Raw genomic sequence first — 22059 nt, 5'->3', positions numbered from 1 at the left:
TTATTCATAGGGGTCGTCAACCGGCCGGGCCCGGCCCGGCCCGGCAAATTCATAGCGGGCTTGGGCCGGGCCTTGCTATATTTTTAAATAATTGCGGGCCGGGCCGGGCCGGGCTTTATTAAAAATCAAAGGATCCAAGCCCGTCCATATAAAGCGGGCCTTGCGGGCTTTTTCGGGCCGGGCCAGGTTTAGCCTTGCGGGCTTTTTTGGGCCGGGCCTTGCGGGCTTTATTTATAAATAAATATTTAAAGACACAAGTATATATATTTTTTTAATCAAGCTTTGGAAATTCAATGGATAATGATCAAATACAACCAAAGATAACAATCTATATAACTATATTGTACCAAAAAAATCTATATTTATATATAGATACTAATTTGTTGATAAATAAATTTTTAAAGACACTAATTTTTTATAAATCTATATTTATACATCATACACTCCAAAGAGCTACATATAGCAATTCAAAGAAAATGAGAAACCGACCGTTGGATGAGTTTATTACAATAAATTATGAGTGTGGTAAAAAATTTAGCCAATTTCACCATATTTTTGAATCCGATCGGATTGGTCAACCGTAGTCACTTATATGTTTTATTGGTTGACCGATGGCGTGGCAACCACGAAACGTGCTTATTTTTTCACATCACGTTTGTATATATTCCATCGATGGATGTGCGTGGACATAAGATAAAAAAAATTAATTTTAATTACAAACACATTGGAATATACCAATTTTATTCCTAAAGTTATATGACTTGTACATTGCATTTAAATTGTTTAAGTTCATTCTAAAGCAACCATGAAGTGGAAAATGAATTCGGAGAAACCAACCGCTTGATGGAGAGATTGTAATGTTTTATGGTGGTTGTAGAAAATCCAGCCAATTTGGTTCACGTTTCGAATTCGATCAACTAGGTCAAACGTAGTTACTCTTATAAACCTATATTTATATATCATACACTCCAAAGAGCAACCCCTATCAATTCAAAGAAAATGGAAAAACCGACCGTTGGATGAGTTTATTACAATAAATTATGAGTGTGGTAAAAAATTTAGCCAATTTCACCATATTTTCGAATCCGATCGGTTTGGTCAACCGTAGTCACTTATATGTTTTATTGGTTGACCGATGCTGTGACAACCGCGAAACATGCTTATTTTTTCACATCATGTTTGTATATATTCCATCAATGGATGTGCGTGGACATAAGATAAAAAAAATTAATTTTAATTACAAACACATTGGTCTATACCAATTTTATTCCTAAAGTTGTATGACTTATACATTGCATTTAAATTGTTTAGGTTCATTCTAAAGCAACCATGAAGTAGAAAATGAAATCGGAGAAACCAACCGCTCGATGGAGAGATTGTAATGTTTTATGGTGATTGTACAAAATCCAACCAATTTGGTTATCGTTTCGAATTCGATCAACTAGATCAAACGTAGTTACTCATATAAATCTATATTTATATATCATACACTCCAAAGAGCAACCCCTATCAATTCAAAGAAAATGGAAAAACCGACCGTTGGATGAGTTTATTACAATAAATTATGAGTGTGGTAAAAAATTTAGCCAATTTCACCATATTTTCGAATCCGATCGGATTGGTCAACCGTAGTCACTTATATGTTTTATTGGTTGACCGATGCCGTGACAACTGCGAAACGTGCTTATTTTTTCACATCACGTTTGTATATAATCCATCAATGGAAGTGCGTGGATATAAGATAAAAAAAAATTAATTTTAATTACAAACACATTGGTCTATACCAATTTTATTCCTATAGTTGTATGACTTATACATTGCATTTAAATTGTTTAGGTTCATTCTAAAGCAACCATGAAGTAGAAAATGAATTCGGAGAAACCAACCGCTCGATGGAGAGATTGTAATGTTTTATGGTGGTTGTAGAAAATTCAGCCAATTTGGTTCTCGTTTCGAATTCGATCAACTAGGTCAAACGTAGTTACTCTTATAAACCTATATTTATATATCATACGCTCCAAAGAGCAACCCCTATCAATTTAAAGAAAATGGAAAAACCGACCGTTGGATGAGTTTATTACAATAAATTATGAGTGTGGTAAAAAATTTAGCCAATTTCACCATATTTTCAAATCCGATCGGATTGGTCAACCGATATGTAGAATATATATATATGCACATATTTTATATAGAAGTATAATAGTATAAGAACTTCCACACACACACACACACACACACACATATATATATATATATATATATCTCTCTCTCTCTCTATACACACACACACATATATATTAATATATATATATATATGTATATGATATATTGATATATATATATATATATATATATATATCTATATCTCTCTCTCTCTCTCTCTATATATATATATATATAAACACAAACACACACAAATATATATATAAACACACACACACATATGATATATTGATATATATATATATATATATCTATATATATATATAAATTGATATATATATATATATATCTATATGACTATATATATATATATATATATGCTATACAGATCTTATCCAGAGCGAGGCATCGCTTTGAAATTTCAGAGCGAAGTTAGGGTTTAAGGTCACTTTTCGGTCGCATATCCACATCTCAACCGTTCAGTTTTTAGGTACTAATGTATAGATCATCTCTGCAAAATTTCAACGAAATTGATGGTCTTTAAGGTATCTAACTCGCTTAAACCAATGGACGAACTGAATCTGTCCAACCTGAACCGTACTAGCTTTAAGGCAGTCATCAATGCCTTAACGACCATCAATTTGGCTGAAATTTTGTAGAGATGATCTATACATTAGTACCTAGAAACTGAACGGTTGAGATGTAGATATGGGACCGAAAAGTGACCCTAAACCCTAACCTCGCTCTGAAATTTCAAAGCGATGCCTCGCTCTGGATAGGATCTGTATATCTATATAAACACACACACAAATATATATCTATATGTGTCTATATATATATATTTATAAACACACACACACACACATATAGATATATCTATATATATAACACACACACACACACACACACACACACATATATATATATATATAAACACACACACACACACACACACACACACACACACACACACACACACACACACATATATATATATATATAAAATATTTTGCGGGCTTTTACGGGCCGGGCCTAGCGGGCTTTTGCAGGTTTTTTGACGGGCCGGGCCGGGCCAAAAGCCCTGCCGGCCGGCGGGCCTCCATCGGCCCACTTGATCCGCGGGCTTTTTGATGAGGCCTATTTATTCAGTAATAATTGGCTGCTCATCAGAGGACGACACCGACGAAGTCCCATTGGAAACCGATCCGGACGCAGATCCCAAACCAATCCCCTGATCATTTCCCACTCCCTGCGCCGACGACATAGACAGCCGCGGCAGCGGATGTCCCTTGGAGCCGCCGCCATCGGAATCGAAACCTAGGGACGACGACTCATTTATAACCGTCCCCGAATCCTTACTGACTCTCGGCGAGCCACGCGGCGTCAGCTCATCGAAGCTCCTGTTTCTCTTGGTCTTGAGAGAGAGGAGGCCGAGGATCGCTAGGTGGATAAAGCGTGAGAGAGAGGAGGATGAAGGAAAATGAGTTTTGGTCTAGATCTAAAGGATTGAATAGTCTTATTATTATTTTTTTAATTATACAAGCGACGGCGTGACCGTACCGTCGCAATAGATGTATAATTATGCGACGGCAAGGTTACGTCCGTAGTAAAAATTCTCTGAGATGCGACGGTAAAATAGCCGTAGCACATGCCGTCGCAAAAGTTGACTTTTCGCGACGGAAAACGTTTCCGTCGCAAACTTCCGAAGCAATTGCAATTGTTTTTAGTAGTGATATGTGACCATCGTGTCGATGCATCAACCAACACCATAAAATATCTAAATGGTCCGCAAGTTGGTTAAATAGGTCCACAAATATCACCTTGGATTCTTTGTAAGAATGGAATATTTTTCATAGTGTCCTTTGCATAGGATGGTCTCGATCCTAATTTTGCTAAAGAGCAGGCTTTGCAAAATAAAAGATGGGCTTTAGAAGCAACCAGGGAAGTATCCGGTTGAGCCACGAAGTCACAATTGACTTTAGAAGTAGAAAAAGGAACCAAGGAGGTATTGGTGGCGTCAATACCACTTTTGGGCCGCAGGGGGTAGGCGGTGCCAGCCCTACCTTGGATCGAATTTTGGTTCTGACTTCTTTTCGTTTTGAAAAATGGATGTCCGTGTGAAGTCTTTATTATACGGATGATCATATCATGACCTGGGTGTCCCAAACGGTCATGCGAAAGCCTATATGTGTCAGAATCCCATAAGTCATCTCTCATGACATGGTTGGATTCAATAATTCGAATAGTGATTGCATACAACCCACTAGAGCGACACATAAGTTCTCTAATACTCGTTTATATCCGTAGTCATTAGAGGTGATGCAAAGGAACTCTTGTCCATTCTCACAATATGTTTCCACATGAAAACCATTGGCTCTTATATCTTTAAAACTCAATAGGGTTCTTCCAGCCCTAGGAGCATATAGAGCTTTGGTGACATTAATACTTGTGCCATTTGGCAACATAAATTGAGCTGGTCCGCGACCATGAATCAATTGTGATGGTCTAGCCATCGTAGTCACAGAAGATCGATTAGGCGTCATCCATAGAAATAGTTGCCTATGTCGCAATATAGTATGTGTGGTGCCACTATCAACAAGGTATTCCAACTCTCCAGGAAACATACTGAAAAATAATAAAGTTCAGAATTAAAACATGTCCATGACATCGAATAATAATACGATACTTTATTAATAAAGATAGCCAATGATTACATCAAAGGTCCCAAAAATTCTAATCCAAAATAAAATCAAACTAAGACACATTGTAGTCACTCTATCCGTTTGGTAACTCCAATCAAATATGACAAGGAAAGTAGAGAGAGATGTTGGTGGAGCGAGACACTCTTAAGTAAAATTTATCTCAATGACTTTCCTAAACATCATATTTCATTGGGTGTACCATATAAGAAAGAGTTTAATACAATTGTCATTTATTGACTAAGGCATATTGCCATTACAAAAATTCTTGGAAAATAAAAGGACTAATCTAATCAAAGTCTGCGGCATCCTTGTGCACTTCATCGTCAGCTTTGAAGTCCTCTATGGTGATATGGATGTCTCCACCATTTTCTTCTTCTTCTGCAAGGTATACTTCTTGCTCCCTCATGTCCCTGTATGCCCTGTATCTTGAAGCTAGTTGCTCGCTTGCCTTGCATTGCTTGAACCAATGCTTTCTTGATCCACATCGATGACACATGTCATTGTGGTTGCCTCCCTTTAACTGAGGTGCACGTTGTGGGCGTTCCCTAGGAGGGTTGGTGCCACCACCACGACCCATGGAGCCTCCACCACTAGTCATAGCGCCACCACCACGACTAGGGATACCACGACCACCTCTCCCACGTGTGGCATATATTACCATCACGTGTATCGGCACCAAACCTGCGGTTTCCTTTCTTGTTAGGGTGGTTATATGGACCCATACGTCTCTCATATCCTTTATTCTTAGGGTTCCGCTCCTTGCGCCCTCTTTTGGGTGCTTTATAATTCGCCTCATGAACGCTTTTAGTTCCAATGGGCCTTGAATTATAATTCCTCACGAATATGTTATCATATTTCTCAGCTACAGATATGAGATTGATAAGCTCATGAAACCTAGTGATCCATCCAGCATTGACTTCAGTGCGGTATTGCTTTGATACCACAATGGCTGAAACGGGGAAGGTGGAGAGAGTTTTCTCAATTAGCTCTTACTCTGTGACAGGTTGTCCACAAAACCTCAACATGGACTGTAGGCGAAGAGCTTTTGAATTATATTCAGCAACAGACTTGAAATCAGCAAAGCGCAGATTGTTCCATTGAACCTTCAAGTCAGGGAGGAGGGAATCTTGGACATTGCCAAAGCGCTCTTCTAGCGCTACCCATAGCTCTCTTGCATCCTTGATCGACATATACTCCAATCTGAGTGCCTTGTCCATATGGCGTCTCATCAAGATAACTGCTTGAGTATGCTTTGTAGGTGTTCGCACGAACACACAATCCGGGTTAGGTGCCTGGATTATGGGTAATATTCCCTTTGAAGTGAGGTGGTTCTCAACATCGGTTACTCAACTATGGTAATCTGAGCCTGTTGAGTCAAGCATGGGAAAGTCGAGCTAGGTTCATTCGACATCCTGAAAATAAGAAGAGAAGATATATTAGTTTCGGAGCTAAACTTCCACGAAAACTAAAATAATAAGATTTCTGAGCTATGCTACCAAGAAAACAATTTCCAAGAATCTCTTTTGGATTAGACCAAACAATAATGTTTTAATATAGTCACAATTTGATGCTTACGGATGCTCTTAGTCCTAGCATTATGAACACTCTTAGTTTATATTAACACTCTTAGTTCGTTAAGCGTGAATCCCCACAATTTCTCTTTATTAAATAATCGAACCCATGTAGTATATTGAAAATCCTGTAGAAAATAAAGGAATTTAAAAGACAAGAAAGCAGGAACTTTAATCTTTAAAACTTACTTGTTGAAATTCGGAGCAAATTCGCTTCTGAACAGTTCCCACTTCGAATAATGTACAAATCTCAAAACGACTCCAATAGGACTGAAATTTGAAGGTCAGATAGAAGAGGCAGAGATGAACTACTTTGATGCAGGAAGGATTTTGATCTGAGGTCCTGATCAAGACGTTTCGGGGAGTGAAAATAGGCTGATCTGCACAGGAACGAGCGTGCTGCTGTGCTGCAGGGGCAGCAGGCGTGCGACGATACTGCAGGGGCAGTAGGAGGCACACGGGTGCTCAAGGGCTGCAGGAGCAGCGCACGGTATGGCTAGCAAGGGCTAGGAGCTTGCAGCAGTTTTTGGTGAAAGAAATTTCGGGTGTTAGTGTTTTTTTTCTGGATAGGGCTTGGGTTAGAGTATCGTGCTAATAACGTGTTGTAGAGAATTGGATAATTGTATTGTATTCATCTCACCATGAGGTTTATATAGGGTTACATCATGTATACAAAAAGCAATACATAATAGCTATACTAATCAATCGCACATTACAAGTATGTCAATCACATACATTACGAGTCTGTCAATCGCATATATTAAGCAATACCTATTGCATGAATAGTCATTATCATTTATAACACGATGGAGTTTATGAATTCAATTATTGTAATCTTTGTAGTGACTTTGGTCACATAGGTCAGTTGTGCCCTCTCAACGAGTTTGATACGGACAATGATCCTCCAGGGAGCAACTGGCATGCATGATTAATCATCATCAATTAATTATTTGCTCACCACTAACCCTTAAGTGGTGATACCAGCACTCAATAAAGAGCAGGCATCAGGGGCGGATTTACTTAGAGCTCAGATTAGGCACTTGCCTAGACTGGGTTTTTGAGTTTACACTGATTTGGTGTAGGCAAGGTATGTGAAAATGGCAAAAATTGGGCAAAAACATGGCAAAACTAGGGCAAAATCTTCATAATTGCCTCCACAATCTATAGCTTCCCTCTAATTTTCCTCTCTTCCCCTCCTGCCATTGTCTTACCTTACCTGAAAAAAAATTCTGGCTCCGCCCCTGGCTGGCATGTGTGATATTCACGAACAGAAGCGTAATGTGGCTACTACCAATCTACTGTCTTCAACTTCTCATATATTGTATAAAACTTAACCCAGTATTATTCCATATAATGGTTTTCCTTGTTCAGATTTGCAATTTTAGCTTTAAATTTTGAAATATTGTGTTTAGTGTAAACTCTGACTTCCTTTGTTTTAGTTATCCTTAATCCTAGCCTCTTCACTCTCAAAACTGAACCGGCAACTTACATAAATGAATGGAAAACAAAATCACAATTTTTTGAAGCGCGCAGGCAAGACTTGATTACAATACCAAAATGAAGGTTAAATATTATTTCTGGTCCAGTAATATTTACTTTTACTTTCTTGGCATCATGATTATGAATCAGAAATACTTGCAAGAATTGGGCTTCATCAAATTCCAATCACATACCACTGGTCATGAGTAGATTCACCAGTAGTATGCGATTGGAGTAGTGATCCTTCAAGTCGATCTATATAATCATGTCTTTTCAGTTGTGCCACAACTATATGAGCATTACGATGATATGCTCCTTTGTAATCGATGCCTACCCTACCTCATGCATGTCTACACAGATTAATGTCAATTACTTCTATATATTACTCTCAATAAAAAAAGGATTAAATATTGTTTATTCCCTATACTTATAGGGTTTTTTCGTTTCAGTCTCTGACCTTCGAATTTCACCTAAAAATTCCTTGAACTCTCAATTTCCTCCCAATTGGTCCCTGCCGTCAAAATTTTCTGTTAAAGTTGCGGAAAATGTCTAGTATGCCCTCACTTACTTGTTTTTTTTAAATTTATTTTTTCTCTCTCTTTTATTTCTTTTTTTCATTTCACCTCTTGATGGTCTGTGGATTGGAACCATCTTGATGAGGAGATGAACAAAAGGAGGCGAGCGAGCCGAAAGAAGAGTAGGTAAAAAAAAAAAAGAGGAAGAGAATTTTTTATTTTTTTTTTTAAGTAATTGTGGGTATAATAGGCTTTTTAGGGGAAGATAACGGAGTTTTTGACGGATACTTGACAGTAGGGACCAATTGGGAGGAAATTGGGAGTTCAGGGTAGGCATATATTAAAGGTCAGGGACTGAAACGATGAAACCTTATAAGTATAGGGAGTAAGCAGTATTTAACCCATAAAAAAAAATTGTAATGTTTGTGTTTTAATTTACCCTCAATATATTAAATTGTCTTAATGTGACCATAATCCTTATTGCCCTTAATGTCAATAACAACCTCTGTATATGTTGGTGTACGTGTTGATGTAGGAACAACTCGTGGATAAGCTGGAAGAGAGTAAGAAGAAAACAAACAAATCGAAATAGCTGTATGTCTGCATGTTTTTTTCTAGTATTTGGATTGTCTTAGTTTCCAGTTTCCATTAGGAATTAAGTTTTCTTTTGAATAGAAGTTTCCTTGTCTAGCATATAAGGATAAGTATTAGAAATAGAATTATTAAGTTCATGGGTTAATGCCTATATAAAGCACCAATTAGATTGTAATTTTCCAATTCTTCAATAAAGAAAAACTAAGAACTAGAGGACAGAGAGTTCTTTTTCTAAGATAGGTATAACAATCATTGCATTGTATTTAGCAATGGAATTGCAAACAAGTAGCAAGGTAGAACAACCAAAGATTGTCGGAGTCGACTATTCAACTCAAAGCATCCACGAAAAATCACAGCATGCTGGATGCTCTTTGATTCATATTGGTGACGAAAACTCACAGATCATACATTGGAGACTTTTAGACTAATAACGCCGAAAAAATACTTTGTTATTGCAAAATATGCCGTAAGAATATTTATCACAACACTTTCGACTGCCCCGACAAATCAACGGCATTTATGCGACACGACGGAGTTTATCAACTCAATTTCTATGATCTTTGTAATAAGATGGGTCACTTGGATGAATTGTGCCCTTTGATACGACTATTATATAGCCAGTAGCCCAGTACCCATGGATTGTTTCTAATATTACATATATATGTTGTATAAGACTTTACCAGTTTGATTATGCATTATAGTATTCAAAATTGTGTATTTTCCGTTGTCCTTGAATTATTTACTCTATCCATTTTACTTATTCTTGTCCTTTTGTCATTCCTTTTTATCTTTCATTTTCTTTATTTGGTTCTCCATTTTGGGCTAAGCCCTTGTGATCCTTGCCAACCCCAAATCATTCAATTACTTACCCTCCTAAAGGACTTGGCCCAAGTTCCTTCGCTTGTAGTTTCATCTGCAGAGATGGCCAAGGAAATCATGAAGACACACGGCACTGTTTTCTGCAGTCTTCCCAAATCTACAGCTGCAAATATGTTACTCCATGGCTGCTGAGACCTAGTTTTTTCTCCTTATGGGGAGTACTGGAGACAAGTTCGAAAAATTTGTGTTGTTGAACTTCTGAGCCTTAAAACAATTTAAGTATGCCATGGAAGAAGTGCAGAATTGGTAAACAATTATTATCAATGTATCATCACCGCAGCAAACATCAATGATCACTTCATTCATGATGAAAATAAGTTAGCAACTTAGACCCCGTTTGGGATTGTTTTGCTTTTAAAAAAATTAGCTTTTATTTAAAATTTTAGTTTTTTTTATTGTTTTTGATAATAAATAAAAGGGTTAAATACTGTTTAGTCCCTGTACTTTTCCTCTCTCATCGTTTCAGTCCCTAACATTCTAATTTAATCTAAAAACTCCATGATCTCACAATTTCCCTCTAATAGGTCATTTCTGCGTCAAATTAAGAGTTAGCCTTAGGTGAAATGTCTAATATACCCCTCTATTATTTTTTTTCCTTTTTAATTTCTTTTTTTCCTTTTTTTTCTTTTTCCTTTTTAATTTCTTTTTTCCTTTTTTTAATTTTTCTTTTTTCATTTTTAATTTCTTTTTTTCTTTTTTCTTTTTAATGACCATCATATCCTGCTGCATCAATAGCGCTACATCGGCGAACCAATCCATATCGACCCGAAACCCCAATTATTGTTCTCCACGTTGGCGGCCATTTTTCTTTTCCATCACTATTCTTCTTCTTCACTTCTGGTTTTGGTCAACTTGACCATCAAAAACCACCATTTCAACCAGACCCAAAATCCAAATCACTATTTTGAGCAAGACCCAAAAACCTCAGAGTCTGAAAAAATGGTAGTTTTCAGTGAAAAATTTCCAAATTGAGGCCTGATGTGGAGAGAGAAAGTGGGATTTGAGTGGGAGAGAGAGAAGTAGGTTGTGAAAACAAGAGGGGAGTGGTTGAGCGGCGAATTTCTGAGCTGATTGGGATCTGCTTATGTTTGAGAGATGGCGTCGGCAACGATGGAGACGAGGGCGGATCCGCTAAGAGACAATGGAGGGAGATGGCTTCAGAGAAGGTGAAGAAGTGATCGATCAGCTCCTAGCCTCTTGCTTTTGCTCGATGTCCATCTATACACCGCCAAGCTAGGTTTTTGCTGGGTTTGGTTTCAATTTGGGGAGAGAAACAGATGGGTTGTGGAGTTTGATTGGAATAGGATTGGTGGGTTGAGGAAGGAGAAAGTAGGCAGAAAGAAAAGAAAAAAAAGAAGGAAAAAAGAAATTAAAAAGGAACAAGAAAAAAAGAAGAAAAAGCAAAAAAGAAATTAAAAAGGAAAAACAAAAAAGAAATTAAAAAGGAAAAAAAGAAATTAAAACTGAAAAAGAAAAAAAAAGGAAAAAAAGGAAAAAGAAATAACAGAGGGGTATATTGGACATTTCATCCAAGGCCAACTCCTAATTTGACGCGGAAGGGACCTATTGGAGGGAAATTGTGAGGTCAGGGAGTTTTTAGATTAAATTAGAATGTCAGGGACTGAAACGATGAGAGAAGAAAAGTACAGGGACTAAACAGTATTTAACCTTGAATAAAAAACAGCTTTAATTGAAAATTATTTGTCACTGACATCATATTTTAATCTGCAGATCAACTATGATGTTCAATTCATATATATTTGTTCATGTATGGGAGCTGTTGGCATGGAGCCTACCTAATCAATGTAATCATAAGTTCATAGGTGCAGAACATATTCTAGTGTATGCCAATTGATCGAGTTAATCACATAACCAAACTGTTGTGACGTATTATTTTCATCAAAGCATGGAAAATTCTTTTTGCACATTTACAAATCCCCAACGATCTTAAAGAAAAGTGATTCATCAACTCAGATTATTAAAGCTCAAAACCAATAATCCAAAACAACCACCATGCCCTCATTTTCCTGATGAGAACAATTTGAAAAGAAAGGAAATTCCAATTTTATCTAGAGTTTTCATATTCGAGACTCTACCATGAAAATACAAGGATAGAAAGTGTTTTCTGGAAATCGGAGATTGCAAGGCACGTATCAATCCTTACTGGGCAAAAACCAAGAATGACAAACAGAACACCAGATTTTTGGTTACGCAGTGAAAACCCCAATCATGAGATTAAAAACACTGCGAGGCTCTTACTCTTGAGAACCCAAAGTAAGAATTATCTTATTATGAAGGATATGTTCTTTTACAACCTTGAATAGCACTAGCTTGGCTACAAAGATTAACACAAAGTTTGTCTTCCTTCTTCTTGAACTCCTTCACTTGAACGATCACCAAATATCGCTCTTCTTTCTTCACAGCTCCTCCACTGATCTCAAGAGAAGTCATGCATATGAAACAATGATCACGAACACTTAAACATGGACCAAGTGTTTTGACTTTTGAGAAGACGTAATCTTGGGCAAAGAAGCAAGACTCATCAACTAATTCTTGCGTCCCTAGATACATGCATTCTGACCGTGTATATTTCTGAATATATGAAGGACCAATGGAAAAACCTCTAACTCAAAGATTCTACCCTAATTCTCCTTTAATTAGGAAAGAAACTTTCCATATAAGAAATTCAACAAATCTTAGGAAAATCAATTAGGAATAGACAAGTCCTAAAAGCCCTAGGACATCAACACCACGATCTTAACAATCAGAAAAATCTTTAAAAACTTAAATACATAAAATCCAAAACCTACTTTCCAAAATCGAACTCCAAATGAAACTGACTACTGACTCGGGGATTGCAACATGTATCCCATGCTTATGCAGATGCATTTACCTGATTCTCCAAGATCAGTAAAGGGACTTTGTCATAGTTTTGCATGGGAATGCCAATACGACATGTACAAGAATTGTACCTACAATCTCCCCCTTTGACATTCCTATACAAAACATAAATTATGACAAACTCTCCCCCTCAACACGTACAGGAAGAGCATCACAACTCTTCATCCATTCATTCCTGAAACACTTATCACACATTGGTAAAATGCATAAGATAGAATAACGTTATCACAGTCACACATCCCATCAAATTTCTCTCCCTTTTTGAATAGGAATGACAAAGGTAACTTACGTAGCAGAAGCGATGTAGAAGGAGGATCACAAATAGATGGTGCACAATGGACACAAGCCCAAGTCGAATCAATCAGAGAAAGATAGTCCAAGTACCAATACTCCCCCTAAGTGTGATCATGTGATGAGAGATGCAAGAATGAAATGCAAACACACAATGAGTGGGTTGTATCTAAATGCTAAGAACATATTTAATTCGCATTTTTTTTTCCAACAAGAGCAATACCACTTAACCATAAATAAGGGAGCAACAAATAAGTTCACACATGCGAATCAATTCCAACAACCACAGGGTAAGAGAGAGGTTGATCGAGTATTCTATACCTCTTAGTGTGTAGAGTGAACATATCTCAAGATGGGGTGTGTAATATTGGTGGAAACCTAAAAAGCAAAGCTCACATACGAAACAAATTTAAACATGTAAACTATATTCCCCCTTATAACACCTTGTGGGCATGATTTTGAATTTTTTGTTTTTGTCTTTCACACAAATTAACATTTTTGCTCAAGAAGACTACGACCCATGTAACAAGTATTATGCTAGCAGCTCCCAAGTCAGATGACTTTAGGGTACTAGATGTAACAAGGACACCCCACAAAGCACATCTACTCGAGTCAATAGACTCACAATCCTCCGGGGTGACCAAACCATTCCTGTTTCTTCCCAATCCTCATATCGTTTGTCACGACTGAGACATGTTTACTTTGAGAATAGCCTGGCCATGCTCCATAAACCAATAATTTTTTTAATTTTTTTTTTTATATCAAGGAGCAACAAATAAGGAATAATTTCGTACATGAGCATTGAGAACAAGCCAACCAACAATTATGACTTACTACCACTTAGATTATGTGTGCATGTGAGGAATCAAAATTGTAGAAAATATGTTGTTCAAGCTCACAATTACAGAGTGATGTAAGAATAGATTCAAAACGTGCTGGGCACCTTATTGCACACAGATTTAAAGAAAAGAGTACGACCCATGTCAATCTAAGTTCAAAATAATCTGTCAGACACTTGGGGATACAAACCACCATTTCAATCCTGAATTTCCAGAAACTGAACTTAACAATGCAGAAACGTAAATAATAATGCACCTATATTACGATGAAAACATACAATATGAATGCATGCAAAATGGATCAAGCGAAGTGAGAGTATCAATACTTAGAGCATCCACCAAAGGTGTTTCTAGGTGATTCAAATTGAGTTCTGTCTAAAGGCTTAGTAAATGAATTAGCCAATTTATGTTCAGTAGGAACACAGTAAGCTCAAGCATGTTATCAAGATTATCCATATGAGCAGAAAAACGATTATTTGAACCTTTTTTAATCCAGATTTGCTTCTGCATCAAATTCTGCTCTTTGGGGATTGAAATACACTCTGCAATCCTGCTAATCAACTTCAGATGCTCTTTCAGCTCAGCTTGCAGCGATGCAGTTGGGCTAATTTTTGATGCTTTCCTATGATTTTGAGTGACCCTAGGCTGACGCACAGAGGTGTGCTTGTCAGAACTTACCGAAAAGCTTTTCTGATGTGATTGGATGGCTTCACGAGCTTCTGGTCTTACAGCCAAATTTGGTGGCAGACTTGTTGTCACTAGAGCTTTGTGACTGACTTGATGAACTCTCACCTTCTACACTTTTTACAAATGCCAAAGGATTGCAAGACTCGCCATTCATCCTAATCCTTCTTTATTATAAAGAGCTTTGCCAAATCCAATCATTTTAGAGACTTTTTCAGACCTTATAGAGAAATTGTTAAAGCTTTCCTTGACCCTTGATAATTCTTCCTGTAATTTCTCATTTTCAAGGGTTAGAGAAACATTTAAAGAGGATTGTGCGTTAATTTCAACCTGCAAAACTTTGATTTTGTTAGTAATCTCATCATGCTCCTTATCCCAGTCTTGAGACTTGACCTTACTCTGCAAAACTTTAATATTATCAACAAGACCAGTACGTTCTTTTTCCCATTCTTTCAAAGATATTTCAAATTTTTGCTCAATTTTTTCTTTCTCACCTCTTAAGGATTTGATTTCCTCTTCAAGTTTATTATTTTTTCTAAGAACAATTCTTGATGTATTATACAATTGCTTGCATATTTCATTTGTTTCTTCATCAAAAGTGTCATCTTCTAAATCAGAAACATCAGATAATCCAGAATCAAAGGAGGAAGTAAGAGCAAGATTTACCTCTTCGCCATCAGATTGAGAGCCTTCATCACTTTCACTCCAAGTAGACTTTAAAGCCTTGTTTCCACGCAAATTATACCTCTTGTTGCCACAATCGGCAGCAAGATGTCCAATTCCACCACACTCAAAACATTTAGGCTTGTTAGGAAAAAATTTGAAGAGTTTGCAGAATAGTTTTTGTTTTTTAAAATTTTTTTGAACTATTTCGTCTACAAAGCTAAATCCACAGACTCATCAACAATATAATCTTTCTTTTTAATGGAGGAAAAAGCAACACCTTTTACCTTTTTTTCAGGCTTGATCCTCATCTCAAAGGTTTTGAGATTACCTATCAATTCGTCTAGAGAATAGGTGTCCAGGTCTTGAGCTTCCTCTATAGCTGTCTGTTTGGATTGAAACTTTGATGAAAGAGACTTAAGAATTTTCTTGACGATTCGATGCTCTTCAAAAGGATCACCAAGACTGCGACACTGACTTATCACATTCAGAAGACGAGCATGAAAGTCATCTATTGATTCATCCTCCCCCATTTGCATGTTCTCAAACTCGAAGACAAGACTCTGAAGTTTCTGACCTCTAACCTTTTTATTTCCTTCATAAGTGACCTGAAGAAGATCTCATGCTTGTTTAGTCGTGTCACAATGGCTGATTCTCATTCTCTCCTTCTTGGATAAAGCTATGATAAGAAATTCCGTGCCTTGAAATCACAACTTCTATTCCGAATCTCCTCTTCTGTCCATTCCTTCATAGGCTTAAGAACTCTTGTAGATGTTCCTTATACTTTCTTTGAGTCTTCAGCCTTGGTGGGGTGTACCCATCCAGTCTCAACTATATTCCACATATTCTCATCCTGAGAGTAGAGGAATGCCCTCATTATGATCTTCCATTGTGAGTAATCTTCACCATCAAACAAAGGGGGGCAATTTATTGAACTGGACCACGGATAAAGGGGGGGGGGGGGCGCTTTGTTATATTCACGTTCCATCCTTGACCACGGATCAACTAAAAAGCTTTAGAACCTGCTCTGATGCCAAGTGAAAATACAAAGATAGAAAGTGTTTTCTGGAAAACGGGGATTGCAAGGCACGTATCAATCCTTACTGGGCAGAAACTAAGAATAACAAACAGAACACCAGATTTTTGGTTACTGAAAACCTCAATCATGAGATTAAAAACACGGTGGGGCTCTTACTCTTGAGAACCCAAAATAAGAATTATCTTATTATGAAGGATATGTTCTTTTACAACCTTGAATAGCACTAGCTCGGCTACAAAGATTAACACCAAGTTTGTCTTCTTTCTTCTTGAACGATCACCAAATATCACTCTTCTTTCTTCACAGCTCCTCCACTGATCTCAAGAGAAGTTATGCATATGAAACAATGATCACAAACACTTAAACATGGACCAAGTGTTTTGACTTTTGAGAAGACCTAATCTTAGGCAAAGAAGCAAGACTCACCAACTAATTCTTGCATTCCTAGATACATGCATTCTAACCATGTATATTTCTGAATATATGAAGGACCAACGACAAAACCTCTAACTCAAAGATTCTAACTTAATTATCCTTTAATTAGGAAAGAAACTTTCTATATAAGAAATTCAACAAATCTTAGGAAAATCAATTAGGAATAGACAAGTCCTAAAACCCTTGGACATCAAAACCACGATTTTAACAATCAGAAAAATCTTTAAAAACATAAATACATAAAACCCAAAACCTACTTTCCAAAATCGGACTCCAAATGAAACTGACTACTGACTCGGGGATTGCAACATGTGGATTGCAACACATGTTGCAATCCCATGCTTATGCAGATGCATTTACATGATTCTCCAAAATCAGTAAAGGGACTTTGTCATAGTTTTGTATGGGAATGCCAATACGACATGTACAAGAAATGTACCTACATACCACTCAGGTTATCTCACCACTACCTTCTACATCGTCTCAAGTGCCAACTAAGCTTTCAGACCCCAAGTTAACAATGGAGTACACTGATACCAGTAACATGCAGATAGTTCAAATCATCATGCTCTCTCTAAACAAAACAAATCAAATCATCATGACAAATGTCAAAATTTTGACCTAGACATTTGCTTTTATGGCTCTATATCTTAACCCCAAACACCTAAAACACTAATAGTTTGAGCAAACCAAAGACCTACCCCCATTCAAAAACAAACCTTACACTTACACGAAAAGCCAAGGAAGCTGATTCAAAACATAACAGTAGACAATCCCAGTAAAGGGCTAGAAATCAAACTACCAAATCAATCAAAACCAAAGAATCAAACCCAACCCACAACAAAACAAAAAAATCAAACAACACCCACGAAATAAAAGCTTCAAACAGTGATAGTGAACCAATTGGGTACAGGCGAGATTGGGTTTGGGATTTCTGATTTGGCTTGGCGTCCAAGTCTAGAATAAGAGGACTGAAGAATGACGACGAGCCGTGGCCGTAGTGGAGACTGAATTCGTATGAAATTGAGATTGTGTGAGGTTGGGTGTCTCACAATGGTTTCGAGCCCTCCATTATGACCAATAACATTTTTATTTTTATTTTTTATTTTATAATTTTTTTACTTTTATGAAATTACTAGGGGCAGAATGTTATCATAATCTATCGTTAACAATATCTTAAGCAAGTAACCATTACCTCCTTACCTTTTACAGGTAGTCTATTTACGTGGACTAACAAGCAAAAACATCATCATCACATTTATGAGAGATTAGATAGGGTTGTTGCCAATAGTCCAGCTCTTACTATGTTTCTCCATGCAAATCTTCATAATTTGCCTATTGTTGGATCGGATCATGGTCCTCTTTACCTGTCTTTCAATCCTCCACAATTTAGAAAAAGAAAAGTTTTTAAATTTGAAGTTATGTGGCTTGGTCACTCAGACTTTATTTCGGTAGTTACTAATGCTTGGACAACTCATACTTATGGCAATGCTGTAGAGAGTTTTGTAGCTAAAGTTAATGCTTTCCAGACTCTTGCCCGACATTAGAACTTTACTGTTTTTGGCAATTTACATCATAAAATGAAACAGATTCATGCTCAGCTCATGCATATTCAATCTAGTAGAACCTTTTCTCCTCATCATGTACAACAAGAAATCTTTCTTACCAATGCTCTTGAACATTTATTTAGGGAAGAACTTTTTTGGGCTTAGAGGTGTAAGACTAGGTGGTTACAATTAGGCAATAAGAATACTAAGTTTTTTCAAACCCAGGCTACCATTTTGCGCAAAAAGAATCAAATTCTAAAACTTAAAGACAATCACTACTACAAAGATAGCCTTTAATGACAGTTTTTTTATGACATTTTGACAAAAACGTCATCAAAAAACGTTTTAATGACGTTTTCAGACTGAAACGTCATGAATAATTTGATAGTAAAAGATTTGTGATACTTTCGAAACGTCATAAAATTTTTTATACAACATGACGTTTCATAAACGCCATAAAAAAAATACACGGCGTTTGTTAAACGCCATAATCATAGACTAATCCATGACGTTTATAAACGTCATACACTCATACTAACAAATAATAAACGGCGTCCGTTAGACGCCATAATTATAGGCTAATCCATGACGTTTGTAACGAAAATTAATTTTTTTTTAAATTGCCCGCCCGCACCCAGCCTATTTTCTTCTTCACACATTCCAATCAACTTTAATTTTCTTCTCTGTTCTCTCTCCGTCCCTCCCTCCCTTGACCCTTTTCTTCTCGATCTGGAGCAAGAAGCAGAAACAACTCGAGTTTCATCCTCGGTCTCAATCCATCGTCTCTTGCTTCCTGAAGATGTTTCGGCGAGGCCGATCCCCATATCAAGTCACTGTTCTCTTGCATCAAGCAAGCAGAAGAAGAAGAGGCTGACTAGCTCTCTGTCAAAATTTCACAGGTTAAATCTGAAATATCTCTTGGGTTTTATTCCTATTGAGTATTTTCTGTGATTGGGTCTATTTGATTGAAGATTTCTCACATTTTCTTCACATTGAAAATCCCTATGTGATTGTGTCTATTTGATATCTCGTTTGGTATTTTCGAACTGTGATTCTATTAAGGATTTCGATGGGTTCCAGGTTCAGACAATTTTCAGGTTGTAGAGGTTTTGATTTGGAGTATAATTGGTTTTGGGTATACCATATTTTAAGGTAATTTTGTCCAGTGACTCCATTAGGATGATTAGGACTGGGAAGGATCAAGTTCAATTACTGCACACCATGTGTTTGAAGTTATGCCTCAAAGACAGCACCCAAGCTGAACCAGTGGGCTATTCCATGATTTTCGAAAACCCTATACTTCTTGTTTTACTCTCAGTTTTTGATAGCTTAAAATAGACTCTTCAATGATCATTTTGAGCTAGGTTTCATGAAAAACGGAGTTAAAATGAAATACTTATGCCATTTTGAAATTACTGCACTGTTTCAGAATTTCTGCAGAAATCAGTCTTTTCTGCTACTTTGGATTCTTGTTTGACCACTCATTTGAACTGCGAATGACCTGAAATTTTGCAAAATAATAGCTTTACATGTCTACTTCAAATCTGGAGAGTTTTGCATGAAATAACTGAAGAGTAGTTGTTGGTGAATTTTTCTTTCTTGCTACCAGTCTTCTGAAATTTTCTCAAATTTGCAGCAACCTTGTTACGAAACAATCTGTTTGACAGGCCTTCACACCTTTGTCAGTCCTTGAATTTTAGTATATTAAAATAGACTGAATATTAACATTCTTATCTGGATTTCTTGTTAACACTTAAGCAGGTTTGTAGAGAAAACAACAACCATGGGTCTAGAAGAATGCTATTCACATCGATATGTAAGTCTAATATCACGAAGATATGGCTTATTCTTTTTTCCCTTGTGGTTTATTTCTGCTCTTTATTCTAGTTTTGTTGCTTGCTGCAGTTACTTTAAAGTCAGTGCAAGAGAATGATAACTATATATGCTGCAATGAGAGAAAAGCCCAAAGATTTTGCAAGTGAAAGCATAGCAAGAGCTTAAGTTGGTTTGGGTCAAACTGAGGTAAAACATCTTTACTGTTGATTACAATGAAGTTAGAATGACAATTACATTGTATATCATATTTCCAAGTTATATATGCAGTCTCGTATTTATTAAAATATTGATTTGCCCTATGTGAATTCAAATGATGCATTGGTTTTTACTAAAATATAACTTTTCAAATGTCAGATTTAAGTTGAAATTTGCTTTGAATGTGGTAGGCACATATGTGCGCCATGATTGAACTATTGTTGCCATTGCTGAAGAAAGCTACCCCTGATACACCAGAGTAACAAGCCTCAACAAAGAAGGTTGAACATGGTATGTTTTATGAGTAAAGTTACTGTGGAAGTAGGTTGTATGAGTAAAATTACCACAAAGTGAAGACAGTCTTATATGTTGAGTTCTGATTACTATTTTTTTTTTCTTTCCTATTTCTATCTTAAAGTAGATGCAAAAGTATGGAACAACTGCAAGTTGGAGACCAGTGGAGTGGAGCGGGTCAGCCTAGTTTTTCAACTTTTGGTCTTCCTTTTGGGTACTCTTATGATGTAGTGGAACTAAATGATGAAACAATTGTGATGATTTCTTAATGAAACTAGCAGTATTATGTCTCCATTGTGATATGTGTAAATAAAAAGATAATTGATTTCTGAATTTAACCAGAAATCAAATTTTTTTTTTTAAAATATGAAATAAATTTAATGGCGTTTGGAAAACGTCATGAAAGATCTTTCAATGACGTTTCACAAATGCAGTTAATCTTCTTCTATGACATTTCAAAAATGTCATGGAAGTATCTTTCCATGACGTCTAGAAAACGTCATTGAAACACTTTCTATGGCGTTTTTCAAACGTCATTAAAGATTTTTAATGACGTTTATCAAACGTCATCGAAGCGGTTTGGAAAAGATGGCACCAGTAGAGACGACGTTCGTTATAGCGTTTGAAAAACGTCATTGAATCTTTTTCATGACGTTTTTCAAACGTCATAAAAAGTATTCTGTGTAGTAGTGAATGATGGATATTGGTTTACCGACCAAGATCAAATAGCTCATATTCTAGTTATTGCTTTTAAACAACGTTTTACAGCCATAGTCCAACCTTCTAAAGAGCCTACCTATTCTTTTATTTATTGTATATCTCCTGTTATTACTCAGGAGGACAATAAAAAACTCTTAGCTCCCGTTTCTGCTGATGAAATTTATCATGCTATCTCTAATATCGGTGCTCTAAAGGCCCTTGGCCTAGATGGTCTTCCAGCTTTGTTTTACCAAAACTTTTAGGAGCAGGTTAAAATACCTATTTTCAGACTCGTGTCTGATTTCTTTCAGCATAATATTGATCTCTCACTTTCAGCTTTGTCTAGGAATTCGATCAGCTGCTTGCTATAATAAGGTTGCGTTAGCCAGATTAGGTTGGAAGATTTTAACTCAACCTGATAATTGGTGGGTTAAGTTAGTCTCTAAGAAATACCTCCATAGTACTTCTTTCTTTAATGCTCCAAAGAAATCTTCTCAGTCTAGTTCTTGAAAAGGTATTTTAGATGCTAGAGAATTGCTTCTTAAAGGAATTAGATAGGTTGTGGGAGACGGCAGGTCTATCTGGTTTTGGACTTACAATTGGGTTTTTCCTTTTCCTCTGATCAATTTAATTCCTCAAGAACAACGGTCTAATTTAGATGAGTCTATTACAGTTCATCATTTTATTTCAAATGCAGTTTGGAACAAGGAGGCCCTATCACGACTGTTAGCTT

At 36.7% G+C, this 22059-nt stretch overlaps 1 long non-coding RNA gene across 5 annotated transcripts; it reads left to right on the top strand.

Moving 5' to 3' along the window:
* Nucleotides 1-18949: 18949 nt before the first annotated feature.
* Nucleotides 18950-20919, top strand: LOC112183515. 5 transcript variants are annotated; one of them, XR_005807536.1, is made up of 5 exons: nucleotides 18950-19201; nucleotides 20064-20118; nucleotides 20208-20324; nucleotides 20525-20624; nucleotides 20755-20919. It is a non-coding gene; the product is annotated as an uncharacterized LOC112183515 (long non-coding RNA). The 5 variants fall into 5 exon arrangements; XR_005807535.1 differs by having other exon boundaries at nucleotides 20752-20919; XR_005807534.1 differs by having other exon boundaries at nucleotides 20493-20624; nucleotides 20752-20919.
* The last annotated feature ends 1140 nt before the right edge of the window (nucleotides 20920-22059 follow it).

Source organism: Rosa chinensis, chromosome 2, assembly GCF_002994745.2.
Source record: "Rosa chinensis cultivar Old Blush chromosome 2, RchiOBHm-V2, whole genome shotgun sequence".
Taxonomy (NCBI): domain Eukaryota; kingdom Viridiplantae; phylum Streptophyta; class Magnoliopsida; order Rosales; family Rosaceae; genus Rosa; species Rosa chinensis.
This window is presented reverse-complemented; position numbering and strand designations above follow the sequence as displayed.